The sequence below is a fragment of the Bufo gargarizans genome, chromosome 1, assembly GCF_014858855.1.
Source record: "Bufo gargarizans isolate SCDJY-AF-19 chromosome 1, ASM1485885v1, whole genome shotgun sequence".
Lineage (NCBI taxonomy): Eukaryota > Metazoa > Chordata > Amphibia > Anura > Bufonidae > Bufo > Bufo gargarizans.
The window spans coordinates 306,765,785-306,778,899 of NC_058080.1; the positions used below are offsets into that span (position 1 = coordinate 306,765,785).

The 13,115-nt window shown below is 48.7% G+C and overlaps 1 protein-coding gene across 2 annotated transcripts in view; it reads left to right on the forward strand.

Moving 5' to 3' along the window:
• Positions 1 to 12,861: 12,861 nt before the first annotated feature.
• The window catches only part of FUT10 (fucosyltransferase 10), a 75,254-nt gene continuing 75,000 nt past the window's right edge, over positions 12,862 to 13,115 (forward strand). For both annotated transcript variants that reach the window (XM_044305157.1, XM_044305158.1), the window contains exon 1: positions 12,862 to 13,025. The gene's annotated coding sequence lies outside the window, so the exon portion shown is untranslated. The remainder of the gene's footprint in view (positions 13,026 to 13,115) is intronic.

Here is a 13,115-nt window from a genome sequence, read left to right on the forward strand (position 1 = left end):
GGGTAAAGAGAACGCCTAGGATTGCGGGTCCCCCTGCAGCAGGGAAATAACAACCCCCACCCGCTGTTCTTCATTACCAGAGGAGTAAGGGCGCAGCTTAAAATATAATTTACAGGCCTCACGGAATGTCACAAACTTGTCCCTTCCGCCAGAAAATCTGTCAGGGAGAGCAACCTTGGGTTCCGCAACAACCTGGTTACCTGTAGCAACCGCTGGGCTTGCGGTCAGTTGTAATTGCTGCTGTTGCTGGAGGACCGATGCCTTCAATCCTGCCACCTCCAAAGACAGGTCATGAAATTGCTTTGACAAAGCAACAAAGCAGCAATTGGATCCATACTGGATTCTAAGTAGGTAAAAAAAAGGTTGTTTTTTTTTGTTTTTTTTACCTACACAAAATAAGGGCCAGATATAATGTAATGACCGGCGTCACGCAAAGGGAGGGAAAAGGGAAGGCCCTGCCCAAGGGAGAGGGAAAGGTGTTGACCCCTGACTCACCTTGCGGCTGGCACCTGACTGCCCTGACGTCCCTAGACGGGTTCCTCACCCGTACGCCAATCACGTGCCTAAACCCTGGCTTTCCCTAAGATGAGCCTAGGTAGTGAACGGGGCGGTGGGATCACTAGTCCGCACCACTGACACTAAAAGGAAAACACCAAGGAGAGGACAGACAATACAGACAAACAATACAGACAAACATATAATCCCAGGTGGGCGACAACAGCAGACCACAAAGGCCCAACAGGGATCTGGAGGGTAACGTTCTGGAATAACAACCAGGGAACGCAGCAACACAGCTCCAGTGGGTCAGTATAGAAGTCCAGGCAGGAAGCTCTATATCTGGCAACCAGAGAAGTGGGAGAGGGGAATATAAGGAGGTTGGGAGTGCTGGACAAGGAACAGCTGAGGAGAAGGAGCTACGGATCCCTGAGTGAGCCAAAAGGGTTGCAAAGCAAACCCAGAAAGCTACCATAAAGAAACAGCCCTATCTTTCTACATAGAGCACGCAGCCAACCGCTGCAACTTCCTGACCCCGGGTATAACGGAATCAGGCGTGGTTCTTGACACCCTCGTGACAGCACCCTTACTGCTCCACCATGTTGCACGTCCCCGTGATGTCCAGGATCCAATTGGATATCTTCTCTATCAACTTTCGATGTTCTTTTCTGCGCCTACCATGTTGTTCACAGTTAGCGGGGAATCAGGGTTCTACGCCGGAGGGTGAGCATGAGAAAGGGATACCATATCCAAGGGAGGTCAATGGCTGAAATGTGATCGAGCGGAAATGTAGGACAAGTTATTAAAGTGGAAGGATCGAATAAAAGGAGGTGGCGTGCCTCAATTAAAGATTAATTTTAGAAATTTAAGTCCCTGTCACCTATGCAGAGCTGGGGTTTTTCATCGGCAAAAATGTGTTCATGTCACCCACCAATTGAACAGATGATTTTAAAAAAATTAGGTCCCTGTCACCTATGCAGAGTAGGGGTTTGTATACGGCAAAATTGGTAAAATGTCAGCTGACAATGTAAGACGATTTTTTTAAATTTAGGTCCCTGTTACCTATGCAGAGCAGGGGGTTTTTCACGGCAAAAATTGGTAAATGTCACCGAAGAATGTAACAGACGCTTTTGCACACTGCTCCCTCTTTTGCTGTGTTGGTGCCTCTGTACGACCACCGCCTCTTCCTTCAAACTAGACAGGAAACTTGCATGACCTTGATTCCATTCCGTTGTCCTCCACATCATCTTCCACCCAGTCTTCACCCCCTGCCCTCCTTGTCGGTCTGCACACTGCAGAAAGCCACAGCAGTTTGCACCTGTGTTTCGTCATCATCCGAGACGTGCTGCGGTGGTCCTCCCTTGTACTCATCCTGAAACATAAGTGGTTGGGCATCAGAGCACTCAATCTCTTCCACTTCTGGGGCAGGGCTATGTGGATGGTCCTGGGAAACCCTGTTAGCAGAGTCATCAAAAAGCAGAACTGCTGCATGACTTGGGGCTCAGACTGCTTGGCTGATTTGCAAGGGGTGAGGTGAAGGACTGATGGACATGGGCTGCAGGTGCCAACTCTGATCTTTAAGCAGGAGACTGGGTGGGAGACAATGTGAAGGAACTGGAGGCACTGTCAGCCACCCAATCTACTATTGCCTGTACTTGTTCTGGGCCTGGTACGCATTCAGCCCTACCAAATAACACTGAAGGTTCTGTCGCCTACTCGCACCTGAGGAAGGTGTTTCACTTGCGCATGTAGCTGGCACAGATCTACCACGTCCTCTCCCTGCAACAGGAGCTCCACCAGCAGCACCACGACCGGGCCACGTCCCTTGTTTGACGCTCTCCTCATTCTTTGCGTTCACCCACCAAACTAACAGATGGTTTTGTCAGGCAACAATGTAACCGCCAATATTCAACAATTAAGTTCAATGAGAGTAAGGCAGTGCCAGTGTCATAAAGAGGAAAAAAAAAATTAGGTCATGCAACAGTGTGACAGGTGAATTTTATACAATTACTTCACGGTCCCAAAAAATTTTAATTTGTCAAACAACAATGTCCCCAGATGTAAGGTCTTTCAAAAAATTAGTTTTTTTAAACCCAGAATATAATAGCAGTATTTAAAGTTTGTATGTGACTGTCACAAATGCAACAAAGGCCGTAAATGTATTATCTTGCCCAAAATGGGTGTTTTCTTTCATACCAGACTATAACAGCAGTATCTAATGCTTGTATTGAACTGTCAGAAATACAGCAAAGGCCGCAAATGTATTATCTTGCCCAAAATTGGGTGTTTTTTTAAAACCCAGTATATAATTGCAGTATTTAAAGCTTGTATTTCACTGTCAGAAATGCAGCAAAGGCCCCAGATGTAGGGTCTTGCCAAAAATTGGTGTTTTATAAAACCCAAAATATAATTGCAGTATTTAAAGCTTGTATTTCACTGTGACAAATGTAGCAAAGGCCCCAGATGTAGGGTATTGCAAAAAATTGGTGTTTTTTTAAACCCAGAATATAACTCCAGTATTTAAAGTTTGTAATTGGCTGTCACAAATTCAGCAAAGGACCCAAAAGGTATTATCTTTCAAAAAATGTGTGTTTTTTTTAAACCCAGTATATAATTGCAGTATTTAAAGCTTGTATTTCAATGTGACAAATGCAGCAAAGGTCCCAGATGTAGGGTCTTGCCAAAAATTGGTCTTTTTTTTAAACCCAGAATATAACTGCAGTATTTAAACCTTGTATTTGACTGTCACAAATGCACATATGCTGTGCTGGTGCACTGAACTTGCACAAAATGTCCGCCAACGCCCACCTATCTAACAGATAAAAGTTATTTTTCTGTGTCAATGGGCTCAGGGCAGGGTAAAAAAATGGTGCACTGCACCCGCAAAACAAGATCGTTGTAGATTGCTGAGTTAACAAGCACTTCTGATAACAGATTCTTACCTATTCTCTTCCTCACAACAGCAGCATCTTATCCCTACACTAGTAAAATCAGAGTGACGTGTAGCGCTACGTGACTCCAGCTTATATAGTGGCTGGGTCACATGCTGCATTGGCCAATCACAGCCATGCCATCATTAGGCATGGCTGTGATGGCTTCTAAGGGCACAGAGTTAAACGCTTGCTGATTGGCTGCTCTACAGCCTTTCAAAAATCGCCTTTGACTCGCCAAACACCGAACTCAAACCCAAACTTTTACTGAAAAGTTCGGGTTCGGGTCCGGGATCCAAAAATCCTAAAGTTCGGTTCGCTCAACCCTATTCAAGAGTACTTCAGGGTAGAGTAGAAATAGCACAGCAAGATCTCTGGAAGTCTACCTGCATAAATCTGAATTACAGACTATAGTGAAAGAGGAAGGTGAACCTGAGTTATCTGACTTAGATGCCTTCCTGTAGGTGACAAAAAACAAATATGTTTAAGGAGATGTTTTTAGAGGCCCTGGATATTTCAGCCTCAATCTCCATGCATGTAATGTGGAAAAAACGAAACTCCTTCTATGCCATCTTACTGCTCAGTACAGCAGCTAAACCCTTGATTCCTTGTAGACCAGCCATCAGACCTCAAGAACCCTTCATTAGAGATTAGCACCCTTACTAGGAAGAAGTTATACTTCCCATAATTCTGTTGTGTTTCCATGTAGCCAAATAAAAGTTGTGCTATTTTGGGAACACCTTGGTCAAGCCGTATCACAGCACCTTAGCCCCGGGCACAAAATTGCAGGGGGCGCCAGCAGGCCTACACCGCCAATTAGGCGAGGTGAGGCGATGGCCTCAGGCGGCGCGGCCCTAGTGACAAGTGGGGGGCAGCAGCAGGGCACAGGAAGGTGAGCTCATCTTCACAGTCATCTGTATCGCCATCCTCAGGACAGCGATACAGATGAATGTGCTGCTGCAGGGGAGGGAGAGGCATCTCCCTTCCCCGTTCTTCTGATAGGCTGCAGGCATTAACCCTGCAGCCTATCAGAGGCCGGTGCAGGCGGCACGATGAAGTCATCGCGCCGCCTGAGAGGTACAGCGCAGGACACAGGCCGGAAGTGACCTTCATCGCATTGCTGCCAGCCTGATGGAGGTAAGTATAAGTGTTTATTATTTTTTTTATATGGTACTGTAAGATCCTCACCTGCTTTGAACTCCAGGGGAACCAAGAGGGGTCCTCGTGGAGTTGCGGGACAGGTTATGCGTGTCTCTGATGCACCAGCGCTGACCCCTTTGCGAGCCAGTGCGGAGATGCGTTCGCGTGGACATCGGAGGGGAGGACCGTCGGAGTCTCGGGGACAGAGTGGCCAGGCGAGTGACAAGACGCCGCGGCCAGGGTTGTCTCCGGTGTCTCCTGCGACTTCCGTTTCCGCATCTGGGTCCACGCGCTCGCATACTCGCGCTGAGTCAATCATGCGTCCGTGCGTACGCACGAGGGCAGGTTCGCAAAGGGATACACGGTCGCGAGTACGCGCTTCTTATGCACTTCGTCGACCAGTGGCGCATATTATACTGACTCACAAGAGCAAAGTGGATTAGGGAGCCAGCCATGGGTTAATCAACTTGTGATTGCCTTAGGCCTTGTACTCAGGTGCAGGGCAATTTGTTCACCTATGGTAGTGGACACTTGGCACCCTGGGATTGGTCAGCAGGCATTTAAAAGGAGGTCTCTCAGGGTGATCAGTGCCCACTGTTATTTTCCCTCAACCAGGTATAGGTCACAACTCCTAGTGACTGAAGACTGCCAGGAACTTTGTCCTTTACAGCGGACCCAAGATCTGGAGTGACTCGACTGCCAAGTGCACAGCATCATTCAGCACTGGTTGGGACTATTCCTGGAATCTCCTTGCCTGGTTTTTTAGTTATTATTCCTTGTTACCAGCAAGTGTCCTGGACGTTTATGTTTCTGGTGAATAAACACCTTTTTGCTTTCATCACTGGTCTGTTTGTTGGTGCCTTGCATTACAGAACAGTGGGCCCAACTAACAGTTGCCATGGACAAGATCCAGCAGCAGCTGAATGAATTAACGGGAGCCGTTAACCTGCTGTTCCAACGACGCCCAAATATACCAGCAGCCGCTGCAGCGCAAATCCAAGAGCAACTGACAACTGTGATGGAGGAGGTTCAGCAGCTTATCCAGGGAGCCTCAGCACTACCCGTCACTATCGCAAGGCATCAAACAGAACCTAAGATCCCTCTGCCTGACCCCTTCACAGGAGAGCGACAGGAGTTCTTAAACTTCAGGGACTCCTGTCTCCTTTATTTCCAGTTACGACCGATGGCTTCTGGCACTCTCAGGCAGAGAATTGGGATTGTAATGTCACTGCTACGTGGAGACCCCCAACGTTGGGCATTTAACTTGCCTCAAGACCATACAGCTTTTTCGTCAGTGGATGCCTTCTTCGAGGCTATGGCTGTGATTTACGATGACCCGGATCGTACTCGCACCGCAGAGACCAATCTTGAACATATTCAACAAGGCCGCCGCCCAGCTGAAGAATACGCTGCAGAATTCAGGCGATGGGCAGCTTTCACCACCTGGGGCGACGCAGCCCTACGCCATCGCTTCCGTTTGGGACTTTCGGATGCGGTCCGGGATCTTCTTTTGGCCTTGCCTACCCCCTTCTCGTTGGAAATGGCTATCTCTCAGGCAATCGATGCCGACAGGCGAATCCGTGAGAGGCGAGTGGAACGGTCGTCTCGGTTTTCATCCTCTCGACCACATCCAGGGCCTCTAAAATCGGCCGAAGAGCCAATGGAGGTTGGATCCTCCCATCTCACACAGGCAGAACGAGCTCGTCGCCAACAGAAAGGCCTGTGCCTATTTTGCGGAAAGTCTGGACACCTCGTTAAAACCTGTCCCCTCCTGCCGGCGGGAAACGAATGAACCTAGGGGGCATAGAGGAGAACCCCCTAGGTGCTATTATCCCTCCTCCAAGCCGGGTGATGGTATTCATATCCTTACGGTGGCAAGACAAGGTCCATGAGTTTTCAGCACTAATTGATTCTGGGGCCGCTGGGAATTTTGTGGACTCAACCTTGGTTCGTCGACTTGGCATCCCGTTGATCCAGCCGAAAACCACCATGTCAGTGACCGCGATTGATGGTTCCCCTCTTCAAGATGGTCGTGCAGTGTGGATGACTCCGGGAATACAGGTAACGGTGGGGGCTGATCATCGGGAGACCTTAAGCCTTTTTGTCCTTGACATGCCATCCACTCCTGTGATTTTGGGTCTCCCTTGGTTAAGGCTCCATAATCCAGTAGTGGACTGGCGCTCGGGTCTTATCTGTCAGTGGAGTACGGAATGCCTTACTAAGTGCATTCGTCCCGACCTGTCACTAGCCTCCATGGAAGTATTAAGTACTTTACCACAGCAGTATCATAATTTCCGAGATGTGTTCAGTCCTCAGGGGGCTGATGTATTACATCCCCACAGGTCATATGATTGTCCTATAGACCTGTTGCCAGGCACCATGCCACCACGAGGGCATCTTTATAATCTCACTGGGCCTGAGGTTCAGGCTCAGCGGGAGTATATTAAAGAGAACCTTGAGAAGAATTTCATTCGTCCATCCACTTCCCCTGCTGGAGCTGGATTCTTCTTTGTGGAGAAGAAGGATGGAGGCTTGAGACCTTGCATCGATTATTGCATCGAAGAATCGGTATCCACTGCCTCTGATTGATGATCTGTTTTCTCAGGTGGCAGGGGCCCGAGTCTTCACCAAACTCGATTTAAGGGGTGCTTATAATTTAGTTCGCATTAGAGAGGGTGACGAATGGAAGACCGCATTTAATACCAGAGACGGGCATTACGAGTATCTCGTGATGCCTTTCGGTCTCTGTAATGCTCCCGCGGTCTTCCAGGAGTTCATCAACGATGTTCTCAGAGATTTCTTGGATAGATGTGTTGTTGTCTATTTAGATGACATACTAATCTACTCTTCGGATCTGGTCTCTCATCGGAGACACGTGTGTCAGGTTTTCCAGAAGCTGAGGGAGAACCGCCTCTATGCCAAACTTGAGAAGTGTCTGTTTGAGGTGAAGGAGTTGCTTTTCCTGGGGTACATTATCTCAGAAAAGGGATTGGCTATGGACCCATCCAAACTTTCTGCTGTCTTGGATTGGCCTCAACCTAAGGATCTTAAGGGGTTGCAGCGTTTCTTAGGCTTTGCCAACTTCTACCGCAAGTTTATTAAGAATTTTTCTGCGATAGTAGTACCTCTCACCAACCTCACTAAGAAGGGAGCTAATCCTTCTAAGTGGACGAGAGAGGCAGTCAGAGCCTTTGAGACGCTGAAACAGGCCTTTTGCCCGGCACCAATTCTTACTCATCCAGACACCTCCAGACCTTTTGTTCTCGAGGTCGATGCCTCAGAGGTCGGTGTAGGGGCAGTTCTCTCACAGTATTCTGGGGACCCCGAGAGGTTACATCCCTGTGCCTTCTTCTCTCGGAAGCTCTCTCCAGCCGAGTGTAATTATGATATCGGCAATAGAGAGCTTCTGGGAGTAAGATTGGCTTTTCAAGAGTGGAGACATTGGCTAGAGGGTGCAGAACATCCCATCACGGTTTACACTGACCACAAAAATTTGGAGTATCTAGAGAGTGCCAAAAGACTCAACTCCCGACAAGCCAGGTGGGCATTGTTTTTCACCCGCTTCAATTTCCGCCTCACTTATAAACCAGGTTCCAAAAACGTGAAGGCAGATGCCCTGTCCCGCTGCTTCCCTGAGGCTGCTTCCGTCCTGGACTCTGAGCCAGAAACCATTCTCCCAACTAAATGTTTTCTTGCTGCCCTGGGGGCCGCAGAAGTAATGGAGGACTTGTCCTCTCTTCTTGAGCCCTCACAGGCAGAGAGTCCACCTGACAAACCCGAGGGTCGATGGTTCGTACCCATTAACCTTCGATTGGAGGTCATCCGACAGCTTCATGACTCAAAGTCTGCCGGGCATTTGGGTGTTAAAAAAACACTTGCCCTTGTTAAACGTCACGTGTGGTGGCCCAACATGTCCGTGGATGTTAAGGCCTATATCCAGGCATGTACTGTTTGCACCAGATGTAAACCGTCCCGGTCTGCCCCTTCTGGGACTTTACTCCCACTGCCTATTCCCCAGGCTCCATGGACTCACATTTCCATGGATTTCATCACAGATTTGCCAAGGTCCTCTGGAAGTACGGTAATCTGGGTAGTGGTGGACCGTTTTAGTAAAATGGCCCATTTTATCCCACTCCCTGGATTGCCCTCGGCCAGAGAATTGGCAGATCTGTTCTTGAATCATGTCTTTCGATTACACGGAGTGCCGGATGACATTGTTTCAGACAGAGGAGTGCAATTCATCTCCCGCTTCTGGCGTTCTTTCTGCTCCCGATTGGGTATTAATTTGTCTTTTTCTTCTGGTTTTCACCCAGAGACCAACGGTCAGACGGAAAGGACTAACCAGACCCTGGAGCAAAATCTCCGGTGCTTCGTGTCAGACTGCCAGGAGGAATGGGCAGCGTATCTACCCTTTGCGGAGGTGGCTTATAATAACTCTGAGCATGCTTCCACTAAGATGTCTCCGTTCAGGTGTGTGGGGGGCAGGGATCCAAGACTCTCTTCTTTGGCCGGACCCTCCACTGACTCACCGGTGGTGGATCAGTGGTTCAAGGATAGACGTCCCATTTGGTCGTCGGCCCAGCGGAATCTCCGCAGTGCGGTGGCGCAACAGAAGAAATTTGCTGATCGTCATCGCACCGTAGAGCAAAAGTTTAAGGTGGGAGATCAGGTGTGGGTCTCCACCCGGAACATTCCGCTGCGTCAGCCATCTTCCAAGTTGGGTCCTCGATTCATTGGCCCATACCCAGTGACACAAAAGATCAACCGAGTTACGTACAAGGTTGCTCTTCCACCGTCGATCCGAGGAGTGAACACCTTTCATGTTTCACTTCTCAAATCGGCCGCCGACTCCGCTCCCTTCATTCAGACCCCATCCCCGCTGGAGGTCCAAGGGGTACCGGAGTTCGAAGTGAACAGAATTTTGGACTCTCGTTTTGTCCAAAGGTCTCTTCAATACTTGGTGGACTGGAAGGGTTTTGGTCCAGAGGAGAGATGTTGGATACCTGCTCGCCAGGTGCATGCGGATGAGTTGGTGGCAGCCTTTCACCGGGATAATCCGGGGAAAGCTTGCTTGGAGTCTTCAGAGCCGCCTCCTCGAGGGGGGGGGGTAATGTAAGATCCTCACCTGCTTTGAACTCCAGGGGAACCAAGAGGGGTCCTCGTGGAGTTGCGGGACAGGTTATGCGTGTCTCTGATGCACCAGCGCTGACCCCTTTGCAAGCCAGTGCGGAGATGCGTTCGCGTGGACATCGGAGGGGAGGACCGTCGGAGTCTCGGGGACAGAGTGGCCAGGCGAGTGACAAGACGCCGCGGCCAGGGTTGTCTCCGGTGTCTCCTGCGACTTCCGTTTCCGCATCTGGGTCCACGCGCTCGCATACTCGCGCTGAGTCAATCATGCGTCCGTGCGTACGCACGAGGGCAGGTTCGCAAAGGGATACACGGTCGCGAGTACGCGCTTCTTATGCACTTCGTCGACCAGTGGCGCATATTATACTGACTCACAAGAGCAAAGTGGATTAGGGAGCCAGCCATGGGTTAATCAACTTGTGATTGCCTTAGGCCTTGTACTCAGGTGCAGGGCAATTTGTTCACCTATGGTAGTGCACACTTGGCACCCTGGGATTGGTCAGCAGGCATTTAAAAGGAGGTCTCTCAGGGTGATCAGTGCCCACTGTTATTTTCCCTCAACCAGGTATAGGTCACAACTCCTAGTGACTGAAGACTGCCAGGAACTTTGTCCTTTACAGCGGACCCAAGATCTGGAGTGACTCGACTGCCAAGTGCACAGCATCATTCAGCACTGGTTGGGACTATTCCTGGAATCTCCTTGCCTGGTTTTTTAGTTATTATTCCTTGTTACCAGCAAGTGTCCTGGACGTTTATGTTTCTGGTGAATAAACACCTTTTTGCTTTCATCACTGGTCTGTTTGTTGGTGCCTTGCATTACAGGTACAGCACAGAGAGGAGAGCATGATTGGGGGGCACTTGTTACTTGCACATTATTGGGGGGGCATCTATGGGGGGGCACTTCTTACTGGCACATGATTGGGGGCATCTATGAGGGCACTTCTTATTGGCACATTATTGGGGGTCACTGTGGGGCATCTATGGGGGCAGTTCTTACAGGCACATTATTGGGTGGCACTATGGGGGAATCTACTGAGGCCACAAAGAAGGTGTATTTTTATGGGGGGGCACTATGGGGGAAGGGGGGGGGGGAACACTATGGGGACTTCTACTGAGGCCACAAAGAAGGGGTATTTTATATAGGGTCCTCTGTATAGGGGAATTTTATACTGGGACACATTATGGTGGGTACTATGGGGAAGGGGGAGCGGAGTACTATGGGGTCATCTACAGGGGGCACTAAGAAGGGGTATTTTATACTTGCAAATTATGGGGACAGTGAGGGCATTTACTGGGGCACTATATATGGGGCATTTTATACTGGTACATTTTGGGGGGCACTAGGAGGAAGGCGGAGAGGAGCACTATGGAGGAATTTACTGTGGGCACTATATAGGGATATTTTATACTGGCACATTATGGGGGTATTTTTTGCACTAGCACACATTATAAGGAAGCATTTTTGTACTGTCACATTATAAGGAGAATGATTACTACTGGGTGGCATTATGGTGGGCTTTATTACTACCGGGGGTCTATGGGGAACATGATTACTAGTATGGGCATTATGGGAGCATTATTACTTCTGGGGCACAGTGGGGACATGTTGGGGGCACTGTAGGAGCACTATTACTACCATGTGTGCATTAGCAGTGAATTATTACTATTGGTTGGACTTTTGGGAGCACTATTACTGTGGGGGCACCTTGGCACAGTATTTGCTGGGAGCAGTTATTTTAGGGCAGTGTGTATCAATAATTATTGAAGGGGGCATTATCTGTGTGGCACTAGTATTTACAGGGGGTTTATCTGTTTCTGCAGTATAGAATTGGGGAGCACAGAGGCACAGTATTGGGGCTGGTAGGATGATTTGTACAGAAGATGGGAGGATGATGGAAAAGTAGTAAACTAAGATTTTTTTTGTCAAACTGCAGAGACGACAAATAGCTGAAAAATGGTCTGGTCTGAAGGTTTGAAAGGAGAAGGTGAGGAAAGAGAACATCTACATCAAAGAGACGTCACTGGATGTAAGAGTTATGGGGCGCTGTATTACCCTGTATGTTCTGTAGTGATGGGAGGGCGGATATAGAATTTGGTCCACCCTGCTGCATCCTGGCCCTAGACAAGTCTCACTGTGCGTGTTCTGAATTCTGGGGGCTCACACCCACCTACTACATTATCTGTACTCAGAGAGTTATCACAGTGTTATCTGTGGTGTTATGTATGACAGCAAGTGATATCTACTACATTATTTATATAAAAAAGGGCGTGGCCACATATTGGGGGGGGGGGGGGCACAATACTTGGCTTGCCCCGGGTGCTGGCAACCCACACTATGCCACTGCCTTAGCAACCCAAGTCTCTGGGGGGATGGAGCTCTTTCAATAGCTCTTTTGAGGACAAATGTTCTATGCATACCCTGAGGACAATACTTGGTATGGGATGGCATGGTATTCCAAATTGCCTTCATTTAAGGAAAAAGACCAAAACTTACGTGAACAAGTTTTTATATGAAGTGGATCTACCTTTTCAAAAAAGTGTTTGGCTCCCAATAACTAGCATTAGTATCTGTTAGTCTTTGTGATAATTGATGACTATGTATAATTGTAAGAGGATGTTTTGAACAATATAGCTCAGGGCTGGCCAACCTGCGGCTCTCCAGCTGTTGTAAAACTACAACTCCCACAATGCCCTGCTGTAAGCTGATAGCTGTTGGCAGTCTGGGCATGATGGGAGTTGTAGTTTTGCAACAGCTGGAGAGCCTCAGGTTGGCCATCCCTGATATAGCTTATGTGTCCCTCTTTCCCCATCAGAAACATCGGGAGTAGTGTCTTTCTCAGCTGCTGTCTTTCCAAACCATAGGTATTCAGAGTAAATTGAGTGATCTGAAAACGCTGGATAATAATCCAGTGTAATAGGAGCCAGGAATGTAAGGGATTAATTGAAGAGCTGCAGCTACAGCCACCGCAGGTTTTCCTAGATCCTGCTGTCTCATTGCTACACCAGATGCTGTGACATCATCTAGCAAACTACGAGCTGGATTCCTGTGAGTGAATGGGGCTGAGGTTATAAACAATCCCAGTCCTCAGCGTGGATGGGAAGGCTTCCAGCCAGAGATTACAGCTAGCTGTGCTGAGCCATAGAGGAAGTAGATGCTGTAGGAAGGCTGGTCAGCAATGGAAGCATGCCTGCTCTTGTCACCCCATTCACTCTCCTTTGTGTATCCACAGCCACTCCAGTGTAGGACCCTGTGAAGAGGTTGGACTTGTTATGTATTGCTGATGTCTGATATTTGGGGTTTAGATGTGCTTTGCTTCACGTTTACGTCACCAGGTAAAGTTTCTAAATGATGATGTTGCTCAGTGTCAGTCCTTCATGCAGCTGCCATGCATAATCTCTGACCACAGTGTAGTCAAATCCCTG